Below are 25,161 nucleotides of genomic sequence, written 5' to 3'. Positions count from 1 at the left end.
GAGCTCAGGTTTGGGTTTACTGAATTTTCAATGCAGTACTCATATATCTTTCTCATTTTTAAAAGTCTGTGCGGTGGACATTGACTGGCTTAGTCATTTTGCCAAGGTTTAATTTTGTGCCTTAAATGGGCACTTGGGAGCTTTGTAAAAATTAATGTGTTTGCTGGCCCCATACGGGCCTTTGTGATCTGCGCGTTTGCATCCAATCTGGCACTTGGGCTCCGAGAAGGTACACGTGTGTGTAGGGCAAAGATCCAACCAGTGGGGCCAGGATCTGAGCAACAAGCGCTGTGTCCTTTGTGGCAGGGACCGCTTGCGGACGGCGGATGAGGATGAGGCGCCCAGATCTTCCTGAAATATTTCCTAATCGTTCATCATGATGTTATGTTGTTGTTTTCACAAACGGAATTAATATTGGCCTCCTTTTCTACAAATCTTGCCAACACTGGCGTGAAATGTTTTCGTTGCTTCTCTATTCCCAAGGTTTTGTATTATTTTACCAAGTCGGAAAATGGACGGTGCTTAAACTGGTTTTTCCCTGAAAGGACGAGAGCTGTGATCACTAAGATGTTTTAAAATCTCCAGCGCAAAAGCCTGCGGTGCCAGGGACGAGGCCTGGAGAGCAGTGGCTCCCAGAACCGGGGCGCGAAGGGCGCCCCCCGCCTCCAGCACGCGCCCCCCGCCCTCCCGGCCTCGCTCCCCCGGGAGTGGGGGCCTCTCCCGCCCCGATGCCCGTCACTCGGCGACGTCTAGGCAGTCTTCGCCCGGTTAGTGGCAACGCGGCCGCGCGAATTCGCACAGGTGTTCCGCGTTTCTCGGCCGTTCCCCGCCTTGGCGGGAGGCGCCCGAGGAGTCCCTTGGTGCAGGGCGGGAAGAGGCCCGCGCCGCAAAGGCCCAGGCGCTGGAGCTCACCTGGGCGAGGGCGGTACCTGAGGCTTCGGGGAGCCCGCGCTGACCGCGGCCCGGTCCCCAGACACCCCCCCGCGACCCCGGTCCCGCCCCCAGATCCCTCCAGTGATTTTCCCCCCCGGCCCCGCCCCCCACGCCCCTCCAGTGATTCCCCCCCGCGGCCCCGGCCCCCACCCCCTCCAGCGGACCCGGCCCCGCATCCCAAGGCCCCTCCAGTGGTCCCCCGGCCACGCGGGCTCCGGACGGGTGGGGCGGGGGCGCGGCCCTTTGCTGGGTCGGGGGGCGGGGGTCCGAGTAGCGGGCGGGGGGCGCAGGCCCGGGCTGGGGCGGGGGCGGGGAGCGCGGGAGCCCCGGTGACGCAGCAGTGACGTTGGTGGCAGCGGGCGGGATTTCCCGGGCGAGACCCCGCGGCGGAGTGGGCGCGGCCAGCGTGGAACGGGGGCGACGAGGGTCGCAGGGTCGCCGGCTCCCCCTTCCCCTGCCGGGGCCCCCCACGGCACAGGGGGCCGAACAGAAGCCCCCAGCGTCCAGGGCCGGGGGAGGGTCCGCCTGCACCCCCGGGCCCGCGTGGTCCGGCCCTGCAGGGCGGGAGGCGCGGCGCGGGGCGGGGCCGGTGACGGGACGCGGAGACCCCGCGGGCGGCGGGAGGGGCGCGAGGCGCGCGTTTGCACCCGAGCCCGGCCCGCGCCCCGCTGCGGAGCGATGCCGCTCGGCCTGGCAGCCCCCCGCGAGCACCGCGCTGGAGACGAAGCCCGCGCGTGACCCCGCTCCGGGTAAGTGGGCGCCCGGCCGGAGCCCCGGGTGTCCGCGGGGAGAGCCCAGCCCCGGTGCAGCCAGACGCGGAAGGGAAACTCGGGGAGAAAGTCTCCGGACCTAGGGAGACGGCTCTGGCCCGGTGGGGTCCTCACGCCGCCAGCTGCTGCACGCGACACAAAGACCTGTGGTTCCCTCGGCCTCCTCTCCCGGGACCTCCCGCTGGGCCCCGGGGAAGCCCGCGCGTGGGTGTGGACAGCCCCCTCGGAGCGCGTCCTGGGGCTCCCGGGACTGGGGGCGCCCAGTCCCTCCGGCATGAGGCAGGCGGGGGCTCGGAGGTCCCCTCTTCCATTTGTAGGTCACAGAGCGTTTGTTGTTCTCCCAGCGGGGACGTCCCCCGGGGAAAAGGACCACAGTGGCAGGAGATGGCGTGGCCGGTTGGGCGTTTTCTTTGGGGAAATGTTTCTGGCGAGTGCCTGAGGAAGCCCTCCCGGCTCCCCAGCAGCCTGGACGCCGCCTCGGGAGCACTCGGGGTGACGGTGGAGCCACCGCAGCCGAGGGTGGTTTTCCTCCCCTCCTTGATGGCGTCTGTCCCCGAGGCTGGTGCTGAAATGTGCTTCGCTCGCCGCGCGCGCCCGGCAGCACCCGGGGAGCTTTGTTTGGCTTGATTTTTAAAATTGCCTTGGAAATAACGCGAAACGGCGGGAGGGTGAGGTGAGAAGGAGGACAGAGCGTGGTCGGGAAAGACCTTAATTTAAGATTTGCTTCATTTCGAGTATTTGGGGCTAAGGTGTTAGGAAACCCAAAAATGTTAAAGTTTGATCAAGTGATAAAGTGGATGATGGACGCCGGGCCTCCCACCGTCTCCCCGACTCCCGCGGCTGCCGCGTCTCTCCTCTGCCCGTCGCCTCCCAGGACTGTCAAATGCTGGCACCAGGCCCGTGCCTCTCAGTTGGAGCAAAAGGCCGCCTAGGCTGCGCCGGTGTTCTCCATTAAAACGTGCCAGTCCTGTCGTCTGCTCATGAGTGAGGTGTGCCGCTTCCCACAGTGGACGGGAAAATCGCAGCGGCGAATGCCTCACAGTAGCTATGGGAGACCTGGGCTCTGCGGCCGGCTTCTGGATTCCTCCCGCAACTCTTCTTCCTGATTTTTGTATGAGGCGGGGGAGGGGAACCAGCCGCCATCTGATCTGGCCCTGTCCCCTGCAAGAGGCGACTGGGGAGACAACTTAAGTTGATAAATGGAAAGCCTTTTCCAGCCCAGAGAAACAGACAGAGTACCTGAAAACTGGATTGTTTTTGAAATATAGGGTTTGCTCAGTGACCAGTCATCATAAGAGATGACTGTGGCACTTAATAAATGGTAGGTGTTAATGCAAATGCAAGGTTTACTGTGATGCCTTGCTTGTTAATGAGCAGCCTCGCCATGGGGTTAGTTAGGCTGAAATGATTATTTAGGACAATGGACTTCCTGTTGGCACCCATCCCTATGCACAACTCCAGTCCTCATATGCGCCTTAAAATAAAATTGCCCAAGGAAGCCAGTGGAGGATGTACGGCTGGCTCAGAAACAGCACAGCAAAGGGGTCATTCCCAGCAGTCCCGTGGTTGTCATTTCTCATGCAAACTGATGGTGGAGAAACCAGAAAAAAAAAGAAAAAAAAAAAAAAGCTTTTCCTAGATTCACTTTACAGTTTTTAAAGCAAAAGCGACAGTCCCTGAAGTCCCCCAATAGTCAGTGCATTCTTTGAAATGGTAGAACATCAGGTAGGAACATCGCCTGTAATCCCAGCACTTTGAGAGGCCGAGGCGGGCGGATCGCTTGAGGTCAGGAGTCCAATACAGTCCTGGCCAGCATGGTGAAACCCCATATCTACTAAAAATGCAAAAAATTAGGCGGGTGTGGTGGTGCATGCCTGTAATCCCAGCTACTTGGGAGGCTGAAGCGCGAGAATCGCTTGAACCCAGGAGGCAGAGGTTGCAGTGAGCTGAGATCGTGCCACTGCACTCCAGCCTGAGTGGCAGAGCGAGACTCTGTCTCAAAATAAATAAACAACATAAGGTGGGAACGTAGACCCTGACCCCTGGGGAAGCAAGAGCCACAGCTGTCTCGGGAGGGCAGGAACACTGTAAAATGTGTACAATGCCCCTTCCCCCCCAGACCTACACGCCCATACCCACCCTTGCCACAAAACTACTGCTTATGCAGAAAGCAAAGACTAAGGTCTGTAACCAACAATTTGTTCCTTTATTTATAGCTGCATCTCACTATGTCACTATCACATTTTTCTTAGTTGGTCTCAGTTTCTTCATGGATGGGGGAGAATGCCTAATAATGTATGTCAGAAGATTGCCCCTTCATGGAATTTTGAAGCGGTTACTTTACAATATTACCTGATTTTTGTTCTTGAAGCACCTTTTGAGGATATACTGCTATCTAATCTTGCTGGGTTTCCTTTTTTAAAATTTGGTATTTTTATTCATTCTAGATATACTCAGGCATACAGATTTGTATTATTCAAGGTAGAGAGATTATTTGTTTCTTTTTTAAAACCAGAAACCAAAATTTAACTCCTTGAATACAGTGTAAGTACTACATAAATATCTTATCAACAGTGGATGGCAAGCATATTTTAATTGAAAGTCAGAAGAGCTAAATTAGTATCAGGAAAGAAAAGGAGATTGCAGGGTAATACTACTGAAAGATTGAAAGAAGCTGGTTAAAAACCTCTAAGAATAAGCCAAAGACAGTTAATAAATGATCAAAAGTAAAAACACAAATGAAATTTTCATTTTAGGAAATGTTAAGAAATAGAGGCGAGAAAAGCTGCTGAAAGAAAAAATTACTGCAGAGAAAACAATGGATGCTTAAAAAGAGATCAGTTCAGTGAGGTTGCTGGAGCATTCCAATTTCCCCTAATTGCCAAGGAGTTTTTGTTAGGCTGAAGGGTGGCTGGTGGGCAATCAGGTTCCCTGCCGGAACTTGGTAGACAGAATGACAGGTGCCATGCAGGTAAGGGAAAGCCGGCTGTGTGGAAGACGCGGTGCTCATTGTGGAATGAGCCCTGGGTGCCCAGAAGGAGTGAGGAAGTATAGGGAGCTATGGAGGAACTGTTCATCTTCACGGCCCTGAGGTTTGTGGGCCACCAAAGGCCCAGTCTCCAAGGATCAGATAGGGCAAGGAGCCCAAGTTAGTGGGCAACAAGGGGAAAGAAGGGTGATGCTTGGGCTGGACGTGTCATGTGGATGATCTCCTTTGATAGTCACAGGCTACCTGCCAAGTTTGTCATTTGCAAAACAACAGCAGTGACGGCTTGTGTCCTCTCCGTCCAGGAGTGTCCTGTTCTTGTGTCCTCTCCATCCAGGAGTGTCCTGGCAGCGGGTGTGGTGGGTGGTGGGAACCTTTTTTAACTGATGGAGGAAAAGTATGCACAAATGACAAGTGAAAGCGACAGAGATGTGTGGAAGAGAAGAAGGCAGAGAAATGTCGAGAGACTCACACTCAGGAAATGTGGAGAGACCCACACTCAGGCACTGCACACGGGCTCCTTTCCCAGGAGGATTTGTTTCTCTTGCTTCTTAGATTTCTAAAACCATTTCTCTTTGAGTTGCTGGGCTGGCTGGCTGTGGTGTGACACATGTGCTCTGAGGCCACGGAAGGCCCTAGAGATAGAGGAAGCACTTTAAATATCCCTCTGGGCCAGATAGATTGTTTTTCCGCCGACACCCTCTGTGAACGAGGCGGGGCAACAGCCACGCTGGATCATATGAGCTGGCACTAACTGTGCCTTTATGCCTTTCTCATCAGTGCCTGGACCTCCTCCCGGTGCCCCTGCCTAATGGACAGCTGTAAGGCCTTGTCTTCTGTGCCCTCCCTTTGGGCTCCAACAAAGAAAGAGAGGCAGGGCGATGAAATAGGAAGAAGGAAAACATTTTTAACTCTTTTGAACATTCTTTTTTTTTTTTTTTTTTTTTTTTTTTTGAGATGGAGTTTCACTCTTGTCATCCAGGCTGAAGAGCAATGGCATGATCTTGGCTCACTCCAACCTCTGCCTCCTAGGCTCAAGCGATTCTTCTGCCTCGGTCTCCCAAGTAGCTGGGATTCCAGGCACGTGCCACCACGCCTGGCTAATTTTGTATTTTTAGTAGAGACTGGGTTTCTCCATGTTGGTCAGGCTGGTCTCGAACTCCTGACCTCAGGTGATCTGCCCGCCTCGGCCTCCCAGAGTGCTGGGATTACAGGCATGAGCCACCACACCCAGCCTGAACATTCTTATTCAAGCACCTCTACAACTACAGCAGAAAAAGTGTTTACATGTTCCCCCAAATTCCAGCACCCAAACTCAACCTTGTTTCTTCTGGTGTCCCACCACACAAAGAGGTAAAACTGAGAGATTTCTAGCAAAGCAGTGCCCATGTATGAAAGCCAAAGAGGAGAAATGAGCTTAGGTGGCAGGAAGAAAACAGCAAGAGACTGTTGAGATTGGGGTGGGAGGCAGGGCAGGGCAGGGAGGCTGCTGAGGGCTGAAAGCAGGCTCTTCTCCACGATGGTCCAGCAGGACTCTGTGGCTCTGAGGCCATGAACAGGAAGAGCAGATGGGGTGGTCATGCCCCATGCTGGGACTCTGTCTTCCCAGAGGGTCAGGCTCTCGGAGGCCAGAGGCCAGAGGTCAGGCAGCAGGACAGGCATCCTGGCTCTGCAGGCTGAGCCAAGTCATCAACACACCTTGGAAAGGGCCATGTGTTACCCTTCCACACCCACACGTCCACGTGGGCCCTGGGGTCTCTGGCAGCCCAGGGCCCATGTGCACGGAGTGTCTGCTGCGGCATTTCCCCTTCCTCATCGGTGGTCTCTGTCTTCCCACAGCTCCCTGTCCATAGGAAGGTCCAGCTACACCCAACAACTGGGTGAGGAGGCTCCTGGATGTCTCTCCAGCCCGATCTGGGGAGCCATCTGCCCTGCCCTGTGGCGCTGGGGTACCCGCCCTGCACAGACCCTGGATGGAAATTTCCAGCAGGGCCTTTCCGCTGCCCCTAGCCTGTGGCCGACTAAACCAGCATGAGTCAGTCCTTATTTGGTTTTAGTTTTCCTTCAGCAATCTTGGGAAAATTCTGTTTTCTCTGTGCCCCAGTTAACTCTGCATATCACTCAGAAGCTGCCCCAGTCTGAAGGTGCTTGTTTGTTCCCCCGTCAGCTGTGAGGCCACATGGCAGGGGACTAGGGGGCTACAGCCTGGTTAAGGAGACCCAATGACTTCAGTCTACAACGTGCATGTGTTTGACGGGGTGTGCGGGGGAAGAAGGTGTTACCAGGAGGTAGAGACACTGTCAGGCTTGCTCATGCCCAAGGGCAGTGGTGGGCCTGGAGTGTGAGTGTGGAGGTGGCCGAGGAGGGTGTCTTGGTGGATGTGAGTAGAGAATTCCAACATGTTGACCTCAAGGGAAATAAAGGGGAACTGGCAGTGTTGCTGGCCACTGAATTCTCTCTGGACCAGGGTGAGGTGCAGATCCAGGGCGAGGCCTTCGTCAGTCTCACACGCTCCCTCCCACTGTGGCTGAATTTATCTGATGGAGACAGAGCCCCTGGCCTCTTTTGCTGATCTGGACCTCTGGGTGCCCGGGTCCCCATCACCCACCCCTGTCTCTGGAAGGCTGTACCCGTCAACCTTTCAGCAGGAGTCTGGCATTTCACTGCCATTCCCCTCCACTTGGTTGATTCTGTAGAATTGTGCCTTTTGGGACTGTCTTGGGCAGACCTGTCTGTGTGTGCTCCATCAACACCGCAGCAAGTGTGCCTGCAGCCCCTGCTCTGCCATGTCCCCGCCTTTTCGGGTTTGCTGTGCTCACTGATGGATGGTCCAGCATCCTCTGAACAAGTTTCTCTTTAGACTCTCTCCTTGTGCTAGAGTTTGTTGCAGTCAATAGTGTCTGAAAGAAGCTGATGGCTGGCTGGACCCAAGCACGTTTTTATTCAACAGAAATTTTGTCGTGGATTTGCCATCCTAGGGTTCTGCTGATCTCACTGTGGATCTTCCTGGTGTTTTTAGTTTTACTGTCCATTACTGCTCCCTGCCACCTTCCTTTTCATTACTGGATGCTATGGAAGGACTTTTTCAATACAGATATACTGCTGGATGCGATAGATGTGTTCATCAAAGACTGTATGTGAAACATCCAGCAATAGATGCGTTCATCAAAGACTATGTAAACCATACATTTGTGAGGTGTTCATTGACTGCATGTGTGATGAGCACCCGCAATAAATACATGCATCAGGTAGTTTAGGCACTGGCGACAGAGAAACAAATAAGATATGGTCACACACTCCAGAGAAGTCAGAACCTAGAGGGGGTGCGTGTGTGAAAACAGCCCACCTACCCTGGGTTAGTGCACAGACAGGGAGAGCGTTAGTTCTTCCCGAGAGCAGTGCAGAGAGGGTGTGACAACAGAGGGTATCTTGAGCTGGCCCTGGTGAGCTGAGGCGGGGTTTTCGAGCCAGGCAAATGAGAAAGGGCTTTCCGGTGGGGGGACCCAGCAGGGGCCCAGGGTCATGAAAGAGGAGTGGAGAGAGCAGAAAGGTTGATCAGAGCCCGGGTGTGAAGGTGGGACTGACCATGAAGAATGGGGAATCCAGGGCCTTTGTCTGGCAGAAGCAGCAGGCAGCAGGCCCGCCTCGGCCCTCTGGCTGTGACTGCTGTGTGGGGAAGGCCGGAGGCGTGGGGCAGGAGGGGAAGGACAGGGAGGCTGGCTAACATCCAAGGGTGCCCCTGCCCTAGTGTCAGTAGGGGCGGCTGTCTGATCAGAAACGGAGGGGCAGGGAGAGGCTGGTGTCTGGGATCCCAGGGTTTCCAGACTGAGCATGGATGGATGAGGGGTAATGTAACCTGGTTTTGTGAATGAAGCTAGGCAAGTAGAGAGAGGGTGTGTGACTTGCCAAGTCAGGAGGTGACATCCAGGGGGCGTGTACGTGCAGAGCTGAGCAGAGGTCTGGCTGGACCCAGGCTAAGCTACACGGGTGAGATTGCCCGGAGTGATCCAAGGTGTGATGACAAAGCAGGGAGGCCCGTGCCTCAAAGAACACGCAGCAAGTTTAGGACAAAACAAATATCCTTCTGTAAGAGGCACACTCTTTCTTACACAGACTTTCATGCACTGATTTCCTTAAAGGAGACCCCTCCCCCACCTTGCCTTCTCCCTGGTCCCCTGCCCCGCCTGCCAGCCTCTGCAAAACCACAGCCAACCCGCCACCACCTTGCCTTCCTGGATGACTCATTCTTTCTGCATTGGAGCAGTTGCGGTTCTGCCTCTTGTTGACGATTCCTTTGTCCCCCTGATGCTTACAGATTGGCTCGGATGCTGTTAGCACCCGTCTCTTGCTGCAGGCCCACGTCGGGGAATCGCAGTGTATCATCCTTCCGTGCATAGGTCTCTGTTGAGAGGTAGCTTCTGTTGTGTGTTTTGCTCAGTTGCCCCCGGTCACTTTTTTCCCACCCCCAAATGACAGTGGCCTCGAGGCAGGAGGGCTGGCCCTGGCCCTGCTTCACAGTAACTAACTGTGACAGCTTACCCACAACACCTGCACGGGAAGTGGGCCAGGGCTCACCCCGCCCCTGCCCGGCCTCCCTTGGGTTCTTCCACCCCGCGTTCTCCTCGGACCTCTGTGGTTAGCTGTGAAATACCCCTGCGGTCTGGTTTTCTCTCCTCTTCCGCACAGTTCTTACTGTGTTTCGTTGCTTTTGCGCACCGTACTTTCGAAGCTCTAGGGCTAGGAAAACGCAGGCAGTTGCGGGCGGGGCTGGGGGAGTGAAAAATCCCCGCCCTCGTAGAAGTTCTGGTGGAGGAATCAGACCAAAGATAAGAAGTCAGAAAATCAAAAGTAGTTTAAACAAGTGCATGAATAAATACGCATTTAAGATATAGTAAGTGCATGACAGAAAAATACAACAAGGCTGGGAGGTAGGGAATTCCGGGGAAGGGGTGGCTCGCACTTTAAATAGGCTGCTTGTGGGAGGACCTGCTGTGTTGATTCGAGGTTAAGGTGACCTCCCAAATGAGCTCATCTGATGCACGTGGAGCCAGCAGGTGAGCGTATTGGTGGAGTCACAGATTATTTATTTATTTATATTTTTAGGTGGAGTCTTGCTCTGTTACCCAGGTTGGAATGCAGTGGCACCATCTCAGCCTCCCTAGTGGCTGGGATTACAGGTGCCCACCACCACACCAGCTAATTTTTTGTATTTGTAGTAGAGACAGGGTTTCACCATGTTGGCGAAGCTGGTCTAGAACTCCTGACCTCAGGTGATCCACCCACCTTGGCCTCCCAAAGTGCTGGGATTACAGGCGTGAGCCACCACGCCCGGCCGATTATTTATTTGTTTACTTTTAGAGGCAGGGTCTCTCTCTGTTGCCCAGGTGGAGTGCAGTGATGTGATGGTATTTCGTTGCAATCTTGAGCTCCCCAGCTCAAGTGAACCTTCCACTTCAGTCTCCTAAGTAGCTGGGACTACTGTTGCCCACCACCATGCCCAGCTAAATTCTTTTAAAATTGTTTTGTAGAGATGGGGTCTCACTATGTTGCCCAGGCTGGTCTGGAACTCCTGGCCTCAAGTGATCCTCCCACTTCAGCCTCCCAAAGTGCTGTAATTACAGGCATGAGCCACTGCACTCAGCCTATAGATTAATTTATGCCCAACTGCCTTCCTGACAGAATAAGTTTTTGGCTCTCCCCTCCCCTCACCCCTGGCATATAAGAAAGCTACATTAACCAAAAGGAGCATTTGGTAGCGTAAGTCAAGGTAGAGGAAGAGACAGAGATTCTTTTTGCAAAATGACACGCGAGAGGTATCCCCTTCTCACTCCAAAGTGGGCCTCCTCACAGCCTGGCTGTTTTGTGGGTGCTCCACCCATCCAGGGACTAGGGCTTCTGGGCCCAGTGACCTCTGACCTGCCAGGCACCAAGCAGCAACAAAAGGGAGGGAGAGCTCTGACCCCCCGGGCAGTTTGACCCTTCCTGGAGCTCTACAGCGTGTGGTGGCCCCAAGAGACTGGATCAGAGACCCTCAGGTCCGAAGGCCTGGGGGCTAATGAAGTAGAGAGGCCGCCCTCAACTCCACCCTGCGGGGATTCAGGCGGCTCGAAGACTCCGCTTGTCAAGGACTGTCTTATGTATTCGCCTTGATGTGTGGTCTGGCAGCTTCACAATGAGTCTATTGAATGATGTGTGTATCCTTCCTTCTGTTTTACACACCTGCTTTGAGAACCATTTACTTGTAGCACAGTCTGTGTATACAGTCTAAGGTAGATGCAGCAGTGGTTCCCACACCTGGCTGCATACATTTTGGGCAGTTCTTAAAATACCCCTTTTGGGCGTCACCCCCTGGACATTCTGACGTAGTGGGTCTGGGCTAGGGTCCGGGAATGAGTCTTTGAGTTTTGCAGCCACCAGATCTGAGAGGCATTGAACCAGGTGATTTCTGTGGGTCCTTCTTCCTGATATCTGATTCCCCCCAACCTGCCTAAGCATCCCCAGGCTCCTGTGTCCTGTGCCAGCCTCTCCCTCTCCTCGTGGGGCTGTGAGGGTTTGACCATCGTAAGCATGATGTGCCTGCAACACCAGGTCTCCCCCCAGGCTGAACGCGTGGATCTGGCCTCCCCTGCTTGGGGTGAGAGACAGCTTTCTCTGTGGGAAAACCAGCTACCACCCTGAAGAGCTGCCTCTGCCGGAGCACAAGACCCCCACCTAGAGACTCCCCCGCACTGCTCCCCTCCCACAGGCAGCAATGGCAGCTCTGCGGTTCTGGGCACCCCAAAGGACACAGACCTACCTTCACCCGTGAACCATCCAGGAGACATTTGACAGCTACTGTGTGCCATATCCTCGGGGTAGGAATGCAAAGATAAGTCAGAGGCTATCCCTGCTCCTGAGGCATTTACAATCCAGTGAGGGAGACAGACGATTATGACACAACACGGGGCAGGGCACGGTGGCTCATGCCTGTAATCCCAGCACTTTGGGAGGCCAAGGCAGGCAGATCACCTGAGATAGGGAGTTCAAGACCAGCCTGGCCAACATGGGTGAAACCCCGTCTCTACTAAAAATACAAAAATTGATTGGGTATGGTGGCACAGGCCTGTAATCCCAGCTACTCAGGAGGCTGAGGCAGGAGAATCACTTGAACCCAGGAGGCAGAGGTTGCAGTGAGCCAAGATCGTGCCATTGCACTCCAGCCTGGGCAACAGAGTAAGACCCTTTCTCAAATAAAAATTTAAAAAGCACACAACGTGGAATTAAGAACAGCTCCCACCTCAACACAGCAGGACACCAAGCCCGGCCCAGAAGGACAGGGACGGCCTCTGGAAGGAGGTCTCATGGTTTGGCCAGATGGAACCATCAGGGCACAGCCAGTGCAAAGTGAAAGCCTTCCAGGCTGGGGACTCTGTTAGAGCAAGTGAGGATGATTCTGGCTCACATTTATGAAGTGCTTCCTGCAGACCAGGCTCTAAATGTCTTATGTTGTATGAACTACTTATTCCTGATGACTACTGTGGTAGGCAGAATCATGGTCCCCAAAGATGGTCACCCTCTAATCCTTGGAACTTGTGAATCTGTGAATCTTACACAGCAAAAAAGATTTTGCAAACGTGATTAAGGGAAAGATCCTGAGATGGGGAGGTGATCCTGGAACACCTGGAGGGCCCAATGTCGTCACAAAGGTTCTCGTAAGAGGAAGATAGGAGCGTCTGAGAGAAAGATGGGGGATGCTGCTGGGCTGGCTTTAAAAATGCAGGAGGACCCATTACTGGGTATATACCCAAAGGATTATAAATGATTCTACTATAAAGACACATGCACGCGTATGTTTATTGCAGGACTATTTATGATAGCAAAGACTTGGAACCAACTCAAAGATCCATCAATGATAGACTGGAAAAAAAAAAAATGTGGCACATATACAGCATGGAATACTATGCAGCCATAAAAAAGAATGAGTTCTTGTCCTTTGCATGGATGAAGCTGGAAACCATCATTCTCAGCAAACTAACACAGGAACAGAAAACCAAACACTGCATGTTCTCACTCATAAGTGGGAGCTGAACAATGAGAACACATGGACCCAGGGAGGGAAACATCACACACCGAGGCCTGTCAGGGGGTGGGGGGCAAGGGGAGGGAGAGCATTAGGACCAATACCTAATGCATGCAGGTCTTAAAACCTAGATGACGGGTTGATAAGTGCGGCAAACCACCATGGCACATGTATACCTGTGTAACAAACCTGCACATTCTGCGCATGTATCCCAGAACTTAAAGTAAAATTTAAAATAAAATGCAGGAGGAGCTACAAGCTAAGGATTGCAGATGGCCGTAGACACTGGAAAAGGCAGAAATACAAATGCTCCCCAGAGCTTCCACCCACAACTCTCTTGGCACCTCGATTTTAGTCCATTGAGACCCATTTCAGACTTTTGAACTCCAGAACTATAACATAATAAAATTGCATTGTGTTAAGCCATAAGTTTAATGTGTTGTAGCAGCAATAGGAAACCAATACAGCCATTCCTCTATTCTGAAAGGAGGAAAGCGGGAAGTGAAGGGAATTGCCCAAAGTTCGGGAGCTAGAAAGGAGCAGATTCGGGCTCCAGGGTCTGCACCTGCCTACTCACCTCTGTTCTGTTCCTCCTGCCTGGGAGGGATTTAAAAACAGCAGTCCAGCAGCCGGGGCTTATGGGAGACCAGGAGCATTGGAAGATGAAGCTGGCCAGATGAGCAGGCAGGAGCTAGGGTCCGGGAAGCTCTTCTTGGCCAAGTGGAGGGAAGTGGCTTTGCAGGCCATTGGCCTGGGCTCCTTTTCGGTGGTCTCTTCAAGTCTGTGCCAGACTGGGAGTGCCACAAGAGCAGAGGTCAGCTCCTTGGGCCCTGTGCGCCCACACGTGGCGTCAGCTGCAGACTGAGCTGTGTGCCCATACAGACTGTGCCGCCTCTCTCCATTATCAGATGGTTTAAAAGTGCCACCCTGGCCAGGCAGTGAAGGGCAGACATCTGGTGTAAGTGCCCACAGCATCCTTATGCAGCGAAAATTCTCCTGTGTTCAAACATCTGTTTCCACCTCACCATTGTTTTCTTCATTCTGATTCCTTTTTTTTTTTTTTTTTTTTGAGACAAGGTTTTGCTATTTCGCCCCGGCTGGGGTGACCTGGCGCAATCTCGGCTCACTGCAACCTCCACCGCCCCGGTTCAAGAGATTCTCATGCTTCAGCCTCTCCTAGTAGCTGGTATTACAGGCGCGCGCCGCCGCGCCCAGTTAATTTTTGCATTTTTCGTAGAGAGGGGGTTTTGCCATGTTGCCCAGGCTGGTCTTGAACTCCTGGCCTCAAGTGATCCCCCCACCTTTGCCTCCCAAAGTGCTGGGATTATAGATGTGAGCCACTGTGCCCAGCCTCATGCTAATTCTTTTTTTTTTTTTTTTTTTTGAGACGGAGTCTCGCTCTGTCGCCCAGGCTGGAGTGCAGTGGCCGGATCTCAGCTCACTGCAAGCTCCGCCTCCCGGGTTCACGCCATTCTCCTGCCTCAACCTCCCGAGTAGCTGGGACTATAGGCGCCCGCCACCTGGCCTGGCTAGTTTTTTGTATTTTTTAGTAGAGACGGGGGTTCACCGTGTTAGCCAGGATGGTCTCGATCTCCTGGCCTCATGTTCCGCCCGTCTCGGCCTCCCAAAGTGCTAGGATTACAGGTGTGAGCCACCGCGCCCGGCTCTAATTCTTTAATGTAAAGCATCCCCCATCTTCCAGCGTTTGACTGAAATAAGTGGTCAGAGGAATTTTTAGGTGGTGTTTTAAGTGTTGTTTTTTTAAATAAAGGACACGTAAGCATAACCTGAAACTACTCCCGATATGTCTGCTCAATTTATATTCCAAGTATTTTGCAGGCTGTGCTTGGATTTTCAAAGGAGTAATCACTAGCATTTGATTAGCATTTTGCAGTTTGCTAAAAGCATTCATGTACCCTGTCCACTTGATCTTTACAGAAATGCCAGGAGGGAGGGATCTTTATCCCCGTTCTTGAATGAGGAGACTGCGGTTCAAAGGAGAGTCACCATCAGGACTAGGTGCCTAGCAGAGCAAGGATGGCACCCAGGGCTTCCACTCGAACTCCACACTGTTTCTAGGGCATCCTCTTGCCTCTTAAGCACGGCTGGGCTAGCAGGGAAAGACCCAGAATGCACTTACAAGGAAATAGGGTCCCAGAATCCAGTTCCGATGTGTCCCTCCCAGGTACAGAAGCACAACGCTGGGGCATCTGCATACCATTGCCTGTCAGTATTGGGGACCCACCCTCCTTTGAGGGTTCATTGGATCTCTGGTCTTAACATGAGATTGTTGTATGGAGTAATTTGGTTGAGGCTGAACAACATCTCAGGGCACAGGCAAGTGCCCTGCTGGAGGACCCATGGTGATATGCAGGTCTCTGACGGGAGGCCTCAGCGTGGGCGCCGTGCCCCTGCGTGGCCATGGCTTCCTGCAGGCACTGCTCCCCATGTCACAAAGAGGAGGGAATGTAGGCCTGCTGCTCAGCGCCAGCTGCCCTCCTCTACACGGGGCTCCCCTAGACCTTGCCCCAGGCCTCACCGCAGGACTCTGGTGCCTTTGGGGTTCCTCTTTTCTGAGTCCCCAAAGAGCCTTCCTCAAACAAATCAAAAGCTTTGGCATCTAAAACTTGTTCCTGAGGAAGGCTTTCAGAACCCACTTTGGAAGTAAAAAGCAAAATTCCTCTTTGCACTTCTATTTAATCATCCTCATTCCCCATGAGGCAGTGTGGATAACTCTGGCTGGTCAGAGGAGGGGCAGGCACAAGGAAGCACGGTGAAGACAGCCCAGCCCTGTCTTTCAGGATATTCTCCCTCTGCAGAGAGAGAACCAGTTCCTCCCCACACTAGTCTGGGCTCACCTGTCCAGCGAGAGGAAGGTTCCTGGCCACTACCTGGGTGTCCCCTGGCAGTGCAGCAATACCAGGTTCTCAAACACTGACCGGTTGGTTACGGAGGTTAAGTTGCCTTCCATCTTCTGCCCTTCAGCTTCCTCAAGGTGGAAGCTGGGGCTTCAGAGCCACTGCAAGGGGTCTCTGAATACAGGTGCAAAACCCAGGAAACCTGTGTAGAGCAACTGCAGACTGCCACGTGTTTGTGTCCTGCTAATTAATTTGCAAGTGTGCATAGACGCCTTTGGGATTAATAAAAATGAATTTAAGTGTGTTACTGAATTAATCACAGCTTCGTCATTATGTATCTTCTGAGGCAACAGATACTGAAAATACAGCCATGTATTAGTCAGTTTTGTGTTGCTATAAAGAAATACGTGAGGCTCAGTGATTGATAGAGAAAAGAGGTTTATTTAGCTCACAGTTCTGCAGGTTGAAGAAGTGTGGCACCAGCATCTGCTTCTGGGGAGACCTCAGGAAGGTTTCACTCACGGCAGAAGGTGAAGGGGGAGCAGACATCTCACATGGTGAGAGGGAGCAAGAGAGTTGGGAAGAGGTATCAGGCTCTTTTTAAACAACCAGCTCTCCTGTGAACTAATAAAGGGAAAACTCATTTGTTACCATGGGAGGGCACCAAACCATTCATGGGGGATCCACCCCCATGACCTAAAATGCCTCCCACCAGGCCTCACCTCCATACATTGGGAATCACATTTTCCCCCCGAGACGGAGTTTTGCTCTTGTTGCCCAGGCTGGTGTGCAGTGGCATGATCTCTGCTCACCGCAGCCTCCACCTCCCAGGCTTAAGCGAATCTCCTGCCTCAGCCCCCCAAGTAGCTGAGAGTACAGGTGCATACCACCATGCCTGGCTGATTTTGTATTTTTAGTAGAGACAGGGTTTCTTCATGGTGGTCAGGCTGGTCTTGAACTCCTGATCTCAGGTGATCCGCCTCCCTCAGCCTCCCAAAGGAATCACATTTTAATATGAGATTTGGAGGGGACAAATATCCAAACCATACGAGGCTGTAAGAGACTGCATTTGTCTGACTGACTTTAGAAGGGACCTGACTTCTAAATGTTTAAACTTTGTGCTTTAAAACCGTTGGAACCATGGTTTGCAAAATCCTTCCATTTCTGGTACTCCATGATTCATTAACAATGCCATGTTCTGCTACATTTTCTAAATTTATTCACTGTCTATACCTTGCTTTGTATTGCCTTCGTCTATCAGCTGCTAACTTCAGCAAAGGAAGTATTTCTTTGTTGTTGTTGTTGTTGTTGTTGTTGTTTGTTTTTTGAGACAGAGTTTCACTCTTGTTGCCCAGGCTGGAGTGCAATGGCACCACCTCGGCTCACTGCAACCTCTGCCTCCTGGGTTCGAGCTATTCTCCTGCCTCAGCCTCCCGAGTAGCTGGGACTACGGCATGTGCCACCACGCCTGGATAATTTTGTATTTTTTAGTAGAAATGGGGTTTCTCCATGTTGGTCAGGCTTATCTCAAACTCCCAACCTCAGGTGATCCACCCGCCTCGGCCTCCCAAAGTGCTGAGATTACAGGCGTGAGCCACCGCACCCAGCCAGCAAAGAAAGGCAGCCTTACTATGCAGTCCTAATTAGGAACAAGGAGCCAGGCTGGTGGGAGCAAGGGAAAGCAGAAAGAAAATACAGATAAGCTATCAGTCTGCATTTCTTCGTGGTCCAGGACACAGAGCCCATCTGCGCAAATAACTCATGATCTTCCTGGACCCAGATATCACCAGACCCTCGGCTGATAGCAAAATGCAAATTAGTTCACTGCCGCCTTGACATCATCAGTACTGCACTTAGCCCTCTCCAGCACACAGAACAAGTTCCGTCCTATAAATCCCCAGCAAGCCTTTGTCTCCTCCAGTCAGCTCCTCTCTTGCTGACTTGCCTGTTGCTCTCTTGCAACATATTTCTATGCTTTTGCTAATAAATCTGCACTTCTTTACCTGTGACTGTCTTGGTAAATTCTTTTTACTGCCCATGCCACTGGCCCCAGACAGTAACCACCTGTGACACAAGGGCATTGACTGGGAAGCTTTACAGTGGCTGAGTCTTCCTGGTGCAGGGGTGGAGGGTAATTTTGAGACTGGTTGATCCCTCACCCTCCCTGGAGGAGTGGGGACTAGTTAGTGACCAGTGGGACTAACTATGCCACCCCGTAGGACACCAGTCTCAGCTCTCTCTGATTTTGAATCCTCCCATCTCCCACCACGAACCTTTCCTAGGACCAGAGCTTTATTTTTCTGCTTCTCACATTTGGATACTGGTCTTTTTATCCTTCCCTATTTGCTTATAAAGACTGTCCATGAGCTGGGCCATGTGTACATTTTTCTTGCTTTTTATGGCCTTATCCTGGTTGGAGTTTTCCCATCCAGGTGCTTCTTCACCCACCACCGGGTGACTTCTGGTTGAGAGGAGAAATAGGCTGAACGCAGTGGCTTATACCTATAATCCCAGCACTCTGGGAGGCCGAGGTGGGAGGATTGCAAGATGCCAAGGGTTTGAGGCCAGCCTGGGCAACAAAGTGAACTTCTGTCTCTACAAAAAATTTTAAAAATTAGCTGGGCACAGTGGCATGCACCTGTAGTCCCAGCTGCTTGAGAGGCTGAGATCGCTGAGCCCAGGAGTTCAAGGGTGCAGTGAGCTATGATTGCACCACTGCACTCCAGCCTGGGCAACAAAGCAAGACCCTATCTCAGAAATTAAAAAAAGCAAAATAAAAAGAGAAATAACCAGAGCCAGCCTCCCTGGCAGACTGTCCTGCTCAGAGGGTTGCCAGCACTGTCCCGCCATATGGTACATAAGAAGTTCTATCATTTCAGGTGAAGGGGTGCTGGCACGGAGGGCAAATCTTGTCATCTGTGGCTTTTTTTTGGCTGCTGGGAAGAAGTGGAACTTATCCCTGCTTGTCTCCATCCCCGGCCTGCCATTCATACTGCCAGCTCTGCTGCTCAGGGACAAGTCTCCATGAACAACCATATCACAGGGACCAGCAGCAGGCTGTCACTCATTAAAACAACAACAGCAACTGCGTCAGACTCTGTGTCATTTTTCCTGGAAAGTATCCAGATTATTTCCAGGCTTTTTAAATGAGCCCTTTCCCCCCCCCCCCCCCCACTGCTGCCAAAATACTCTCTTCCATGCATGGCGTACTTGAGCCACAGACATCAGCCTGTCTGCAAAGTCTGAATAACCACCGTAGAGAGATCCTTTGAATGGTCAGCAGTGTCTGTGGGTGACAGCCTTCAAGATCAGTTCTTCCTTCCTCTTTTAAAAACAATTGTCTTTAAATAGTTAGTCGGTCTCATCCATGCTTCTAATCTGGAATGAAAACTACATAACTACGTTTTTTCTTTTTCTTTTTTCTTTTGTTTTTTCCAGAATCGAGCCATTAAGTTGTTACTTAATCTCAACAAAGGCCGATGACAATCTCTAATATTCTATGAATGTACCAAGTTGTCATCTTGGTTTTATTCGCAGCTGAGGCATTTTACTTAATTCTAATCGTTTTAGAGCAGGAAGATGACAGACAGTTACAAAAGGGAACACTAAAATGCAGAGAGAAAAAACCTTGTTCAAAGTCATAAAAATAATTCTTTTAAATAGAAATATGATTAAAAGCAAGTCTCGCGGCTCCTCATCCACTCTTCCAGTCTGAAAAATACTTTTTCCAGTCGGTTAAACCACATCTCCAGAACCACTTCTCTGTTTGTACTTGTAAGGCAGAATTTTCTAATTCAATTCTGGGAGCTCATTTTGCAGCCTGGGTATTCAGTCTTTGCACACAGATGAAAAACATGTTGGCTGGGTGCAGTGGCTGGGTGCAGTGGATGGGTGCAGTGTCTGGGTGCAGTGGCTGGGTTCAGTGGCTCATGCCTGTAATCCCAGCACTTTGGGAGGCCAGGGTGGGAAGATCACTTGAACCCAGGAGTTGGAGACCAGCCTAAGCAATCTAGTGAGACTCTATCTCTACAAAAAATAAAATAACTAGCTGGGCATGGTGGTGTGCGCCTGTAATCCCAGCTCCTTGGGAAGGAGCCAGGAGGATGACTTGAGCCCAGGAGGATTTTAAGGTTGCAATGAGCCATGATGGTGCCACTGCACCCCAGCCTGGTTGACAGAGCAAGACCCTGTCAAAGAAAGAAAGAAAGAAAGAAAGAAAGGAAGGAAGAAGGAAGGAAGGAAGGAAGGAAGGAAGGAAGGAAGGAAGGAAGGAAGGAAGGAAGGAAGGAAGACATGTCAACNAAGGAAGGAAGGAAGGAAGGAAGGAAGGAAGGAAGGAAGGAAGGAAGACATGTCAACTAAGCCTCGCTCTGTATGAGGTGCTGTTCAGCTGGGAAGCAGCAAGCCTCGGCACACCGCCCTCTGCTGGTGACCTCCAGGCCCTCCCAGGCTTCACTTAAACTCTGCTGTTTGAGGTGTGCACATAAGGAAGTATTCTTGCCATCTTTTGGCTAACTGAGAACTCATCCACGTATTGCCACTCATAGGAATTAGAAAAAAGTGGCCAGGAGTGGTGGCTCACACCTGTAATCCCAGCACTTTGGGAGGCCGAGGTGGGTGGATCACCCGAGTTCGAGACCAGCCTGGCCAACATGGTGAAACCCCATCTCTACTAAAAATACAAAAATTGGCCAGGTGTGGTGGCATACACCTGCAATCCCAGCTACTTGGGAGGCTGAGGCAGGAGAATCGCTGAACCCAGGAGGAGATTGCAGCGAGCCAAGATAGCACCACTGCACTGCAGCCTGGGCGACACAGTGAGACTCCGTCTGAAAAGAAAAAGAAAAAAGAAAGAAAAGAAAAAAGTAAGCTACACTGGGCATGCAAACAGTGTTAATGCAGAAGTCACTTTGGGGTCCAGGCACCGGGCCTCCTCTCCGGGCGTCGATGCCCATCAGCCCTCAGGGCTGCATGCTCCAGGACGGCGCTTCCCAGAGGTTCTCAGCTGGTGGAACAGTGTGTAACCGGTGTGGAAAGATCAACCTAGACACATTACAATTTTAGAGAATTTATCCAAGCAGAGGGTGATTCATTAATTGGAGAGCATCAAACTGTAAGAGGTTCAGGGCTCCACTAAGGGGGTGTGAGGCATAAACATTTATAAGGTTTTCTTGGAAGTGAGACAAAGGAAAAATATTTGATCAGTTAAAGTGGAGAGTCTCGGCTGGGCACAGTGGCTCACACCTGTAATCCCAGCACTTCGGGAGGCCGAGGAGGGTGGATCACCTGAGGTTGGGAGTTTGAGATCAGCCTGACCAACATGGAGAAACCCCATTTCTACTGAAAAATAGAAAATTAGCCAGGCGTGGTGGCACATTCCTGTAATCCCAGCTATGCAGGAGGCTGAGGCAGGAGAATAGCTTGAACTCAGGAGGCAGAGGTTGCAGTGAGCCAAGATGGTGCCATTGCACTCCAGCCTGGGCAACAAGAGCGAAACTCCATCTCAAAAAACAAAAAACAAAACAAAAAAAAATAAATACTTCCTTTGCTGAGGTCAGGAGCTGGAGACCTGACCAACATTGTGAAACCCCATCTCTACTAAACATACAAAAATTAGCTGGGTGTGGTGGTGTGTTCCTGTAATTCCAGCTACTTAGGGGGCTGAGGCAGGAGAATCGCTTGAACCTGGGAGGCGGAACTTGCAGTGAGCTGAGATCACACCACTGCATTCCAGCCAGGGTGACAGAGCAAGACTCTGTCTCAAAAAAAAAAAAAAAAAAAAAAAAAGGAGAGTCTCTCATTAGAAGTTAGCCGGTGGTTTGTGATTGGTTAGACTTACGTTTCATTTTACTGTTGACACTGAGTTGGGTTTAGTCTGCTTAGGTCAGAATCCTAGGCAAAACAGCCCTCTCAGCCTCTGGCCACCCAATTAATTTTTTTCTAACACCAGCTACAGTAGTATTTCAGAGTTCCTCTCCCACAGCCCGTGTCCCTCGAGCCTACAGGCCCTTGTCTCGGTCATTCTGAGCTGCGTCCACACTCCCATGGTGACTTTCTGGTCATTCCTGGGGCAGCCTGAGCCATTGGACAGGCTTCGTGTATGACAGGCGAGCCTGCTCCAGGGGCCTCCTTGAATTGCTGTCTAGGCTGTGCTGGTTGGCGCTTTGCAAACTGTGGGCTCTCATCAGAATTCCCAGGACAAACAAAACACCCGGCTTTGGCTGCTCGGCCTTGATGACAGCATCTGATAAGCGATGAGAGCGTGGCATCATCAGGCTGTTGGTCTTGATTATTCAAGTAGTTGAATCACAGACTGCTGCTTTCAGCAGCAAACATTAAGTACTTACGGCATTTGAAGATGTGTATCTGGCAGCTTTAAGGTGCTGACAATTTGGGGATCTTTCTGAAACAGCCCCACAAGAGAATTCTTGAATATCTTGAGTAAAGATGACCAGCCTCTTTCGTGAGTGTGTGTTTAGTGTGTGTGAAGTTATGGGGAATGGAGGCTACTCTCATTCTATTTTAACAGACAGGGAAGGGTAAAAGTGAAGATGTGTGGCATCTCTACTCACCAACTCTAATCCTATTGTAGTATCTATCCTGGAACAATTCTCGTGCAAGAGACATGCTCGTAACATCATTGTACAAGACAAAATATTGGAAATAACTCATTTCAGCCAACATGAGAAAGGATAAGTAGAGGTGAATAATGTGATGAGGACAATAAAAACCTAGAAGTGTCATAGAAATGAAGGGAAGTGCTCAAGTCTAGGGGCCAAGGTGGCTGGCCAGCTCAAGAAAGCTTTGAGCTGGGCACGGTGGCTCATGCCTGTAATCCCAGCACTTTGGGAGGCCTAGGCAGGCAGATGACCTGAGGTCAGGAGTTCGAGATCAGCCTGGCCGATATGGTGAAACCCTGTCTCTACTAAAAATATGAAAATCAGCCGGGCATGTGGGCATGCTAGTCCCAGCTACTCGGGACACCGAGGCAGAAGAATCGCTGGAACCTGGGAGGTGGAGTTTGCAGTGAGCCGAGATTGTGCCATTGCACTCCAGCCTGGGCAACAGAGCAAGACTCCATCTTAGAAAGAAAGAAAGAAAGAAAGAAAGAAAGAAAGAAAGAAAGAAAGAAGGCTTTGAGAGGCTGGTAGCCTCAGAATGAACCCTTGAAGATAGGCAGAGATGGCTTTTCACAAGAAGATGTGGGTGCTGAGTCAAGGAGGCGTAGAGTAAATAAAATAGGGGAAGCAAAAGCATACAAGTGGAAGAGGCCTAGGTCCCTGAGAGTAAAGGCAACTGCATTGAAATTCTTTAATTTTTCACACCATACAGGAGAAGTTGGGACCAATTTTTTTGTTTCTTGTAATTGCATTTGACATTTCAGAAAAATTATCCCAACTTGGTGTGGTGGCTCACACCTGTAATCCCAGCACTTTGGGAGGTCAAGGTGGGAGGATGGCTTGAAGCCAGGTGTTTAAGACCAGCCTGGGCAACAAAGCAAGTCCCTGTCTTAAAAAAAAAAAAAAAAAAATTTAATTGGAGGGGCATGGTGGCACGCTTCTAGGGTCTCAGCTACCCAGGAGGCTGAAGCGGGAGGATCTCTTGAGCCCAAGAGTTTGAGACTGCAGTGAGCTGTGATTGCACCATTGCACTCCATCCTAGGCAACAGAGTGAGACCCCATCTCTAAAAACAAACAAAAAAGCAAAAAAAAAAAAAGAAAAAATCAAGCAAGTGTTTGACTTATCGCTTCCAAGGAGAACAAGTGCCAGTTTTGTCGGAGAGGAAATGCGTGTCCGTCTCCTGGGTCATGCTCAGAACCGAAGGAAGCTGAAGACTCTACAAATACAAAAGTGAAGGGAATGGCAAACCGAGAGAGGAGCCACGCAGAGAAAGGAGGCTGGACTTGCTGCAGGGACGCTGCGGTTAAAAAGGGCCACGGCTAGCACCCGTGGATCAAAGTGAATAGGGCTGATGCGAGTCTCAATCCACACATTCGGATATGTGGGAAAAGTGACTTTTCTAAATTTTTAAAAACTCAAATGGAAGCATGCATTCTGCCTGGTTGGCTTGCTTGGGGTTGCCTCAGCGTTTCCCCAGAACTTTCACAGGACCAGGCATCTGTCTGCTGAGTGACCCATAGGGCACCATCATCTGGGTGTGGACTCTTCAGGCTGGTTGCTGTTGGTGGTCTCGGGTCCTGCCTGGGGGCACAAAACTCTCCACGAGACTGCCCATGACCTCCTCCACTTCAGGGCACCCAATGGCCATTTTGTTCTAGGGTCTTGTAACCCCCCTCCCCCGTCTTCTAACAAGGCTTTGTGGCCCCCAACCACCCCAGCTTGCAGAGAGGGTCACTCTCGGGTCCTGGGGGCAACGCTCTTCTTCCTCCTGCTTCTGGCCAAGACATTGTCCTCCTATTCTCTGAATTCTTTCTCATCTCTGGGGTTTAGGCTTTTGGAAACAAAAACCAGAAAGACTCTTGGGCCATGTCTGTTTTCGTTGTTGTTGTTGAGACAGAGTTTCGCTCTTGTCGCCCAGGCTGGAGTGCAGTGGTGCGATCTCGGCTCACTGCAACCTCCACCTCCCGGGTTCAAGCCATTCTCCTACCTCAGCCTCCCGAGTAGCTGGGACTACAGGCACCCGCCACCACACCCGGCTAATTTTGTATTTGTAATAGAGTCGGGGTTTCTCCATGTTCATCAGGCTGGTCTCGAACTCCCGACCTCAGGTGATCTGCCCGCCTCAGCCTCCCAAAGTGCTGGGATTCCAGGCGTGAACCACCGCGCCCGACCCCATGTCTGTTTTTTTAACCCATCACACCCATCCCTTCCTTGAATGGGGAAATATTGGTTGATACCACAAAATACTATCCAATCTCATGGTTGAAACTAAGGAACTTGGTTTTCCTTTCAAAGAGTTCAGTATACTCCAGTCTTCCTCTCTGATGAAGTTAACATCCCCAGAAGACTTGCAGTTTCCAACAGTGTCCTGGGGAGAGGCTGTTGTAAACGGTCTTAGCACAAGTCTAAAGCGCAGATTCACTGCGGCAGCTGGTTCCTGCGTGCATCCGTGGTGGTCAGAGCTGCCACTTCCTTATGGCCCCTGAGCCGTACTAGACAGTTTTCCAAACCCTTCACTCACATGATCTCATTTCATCTAAAACTATGTCAGCCGGGCTCAGTGGCTCACGCCTGTAATCCCAACACTTTGGGAGGCCAAGGCGAACGGATCACAGGGTCAGAAGTTCGAGACCAGCCTGACCTATGTGGTGAAACCCTGTCTCTACTAAAAATACAAAAATTAGCCAGGAATGGTGGTGGACGCCTGTAGTCCCGCTACTTGGGAGGCTGAGGCAGGAGAATCGCTTGAACCCAGGAGGCGGAAGTTGTAGTGAGCCGAGATCGCGCCACTGCACTCCAGCCTGGGAGACAGAGCAAGACTCTGTCTCAAAAAAAACAAAACAAAACAAAAAACCCCAAAACGAAAAAACTATATCATGGGATAAGCGCATTTTACCTATTCCACGGTGTGAAAACTCCAGGCTAGGAGAGAGA

General features: G+C 51.4%; 1 protein-coding gene across 3 annotated transcripts in view; it reads left to right on the top strand.

Moving 5' to 3' along the window:
- The first annotated feature begins 318 nt into the window (after positions 1-318).
- The window catches only part of GNG4 (G protein subunit gamma 4), a 102,214-nt gene continuing 77,371 nt past the window's right edge, over positions 319-25,161 (top strand). For 2 of the 3 annotated variants that reach the window (XR_003120184.1, XR_003120183.1), the window contains exon 1: positions 319-801. The gene's annotated coding sequence lies outside the window, so the exon portion shown is untranslated. Of the gene's footprint in view, positions 802-1,346; positions 1,683-25,161 lie in introns of those variants that run through there. The other variant, XM_025389820.1, reaches the window with a different exon arrangement.

This window comes from Theropithecus gelada, chromosome 1, assembly GCF_003255815.1.
Source record: "Theropithecus gelada isolate Dixy chromosome 1, Tgel_1.0, whole genome shotgun sequence".
NCBI lineage: Eukaryota > Metazoa > Chordata > Mammalia > Primates > Cercopithecidae > Theropithecus > Theropithecus gelada.
Note: the sequence above shows the minus strand (reverse complement) of the source record. Positions and strands in the feature narration are given on the sequence as shown.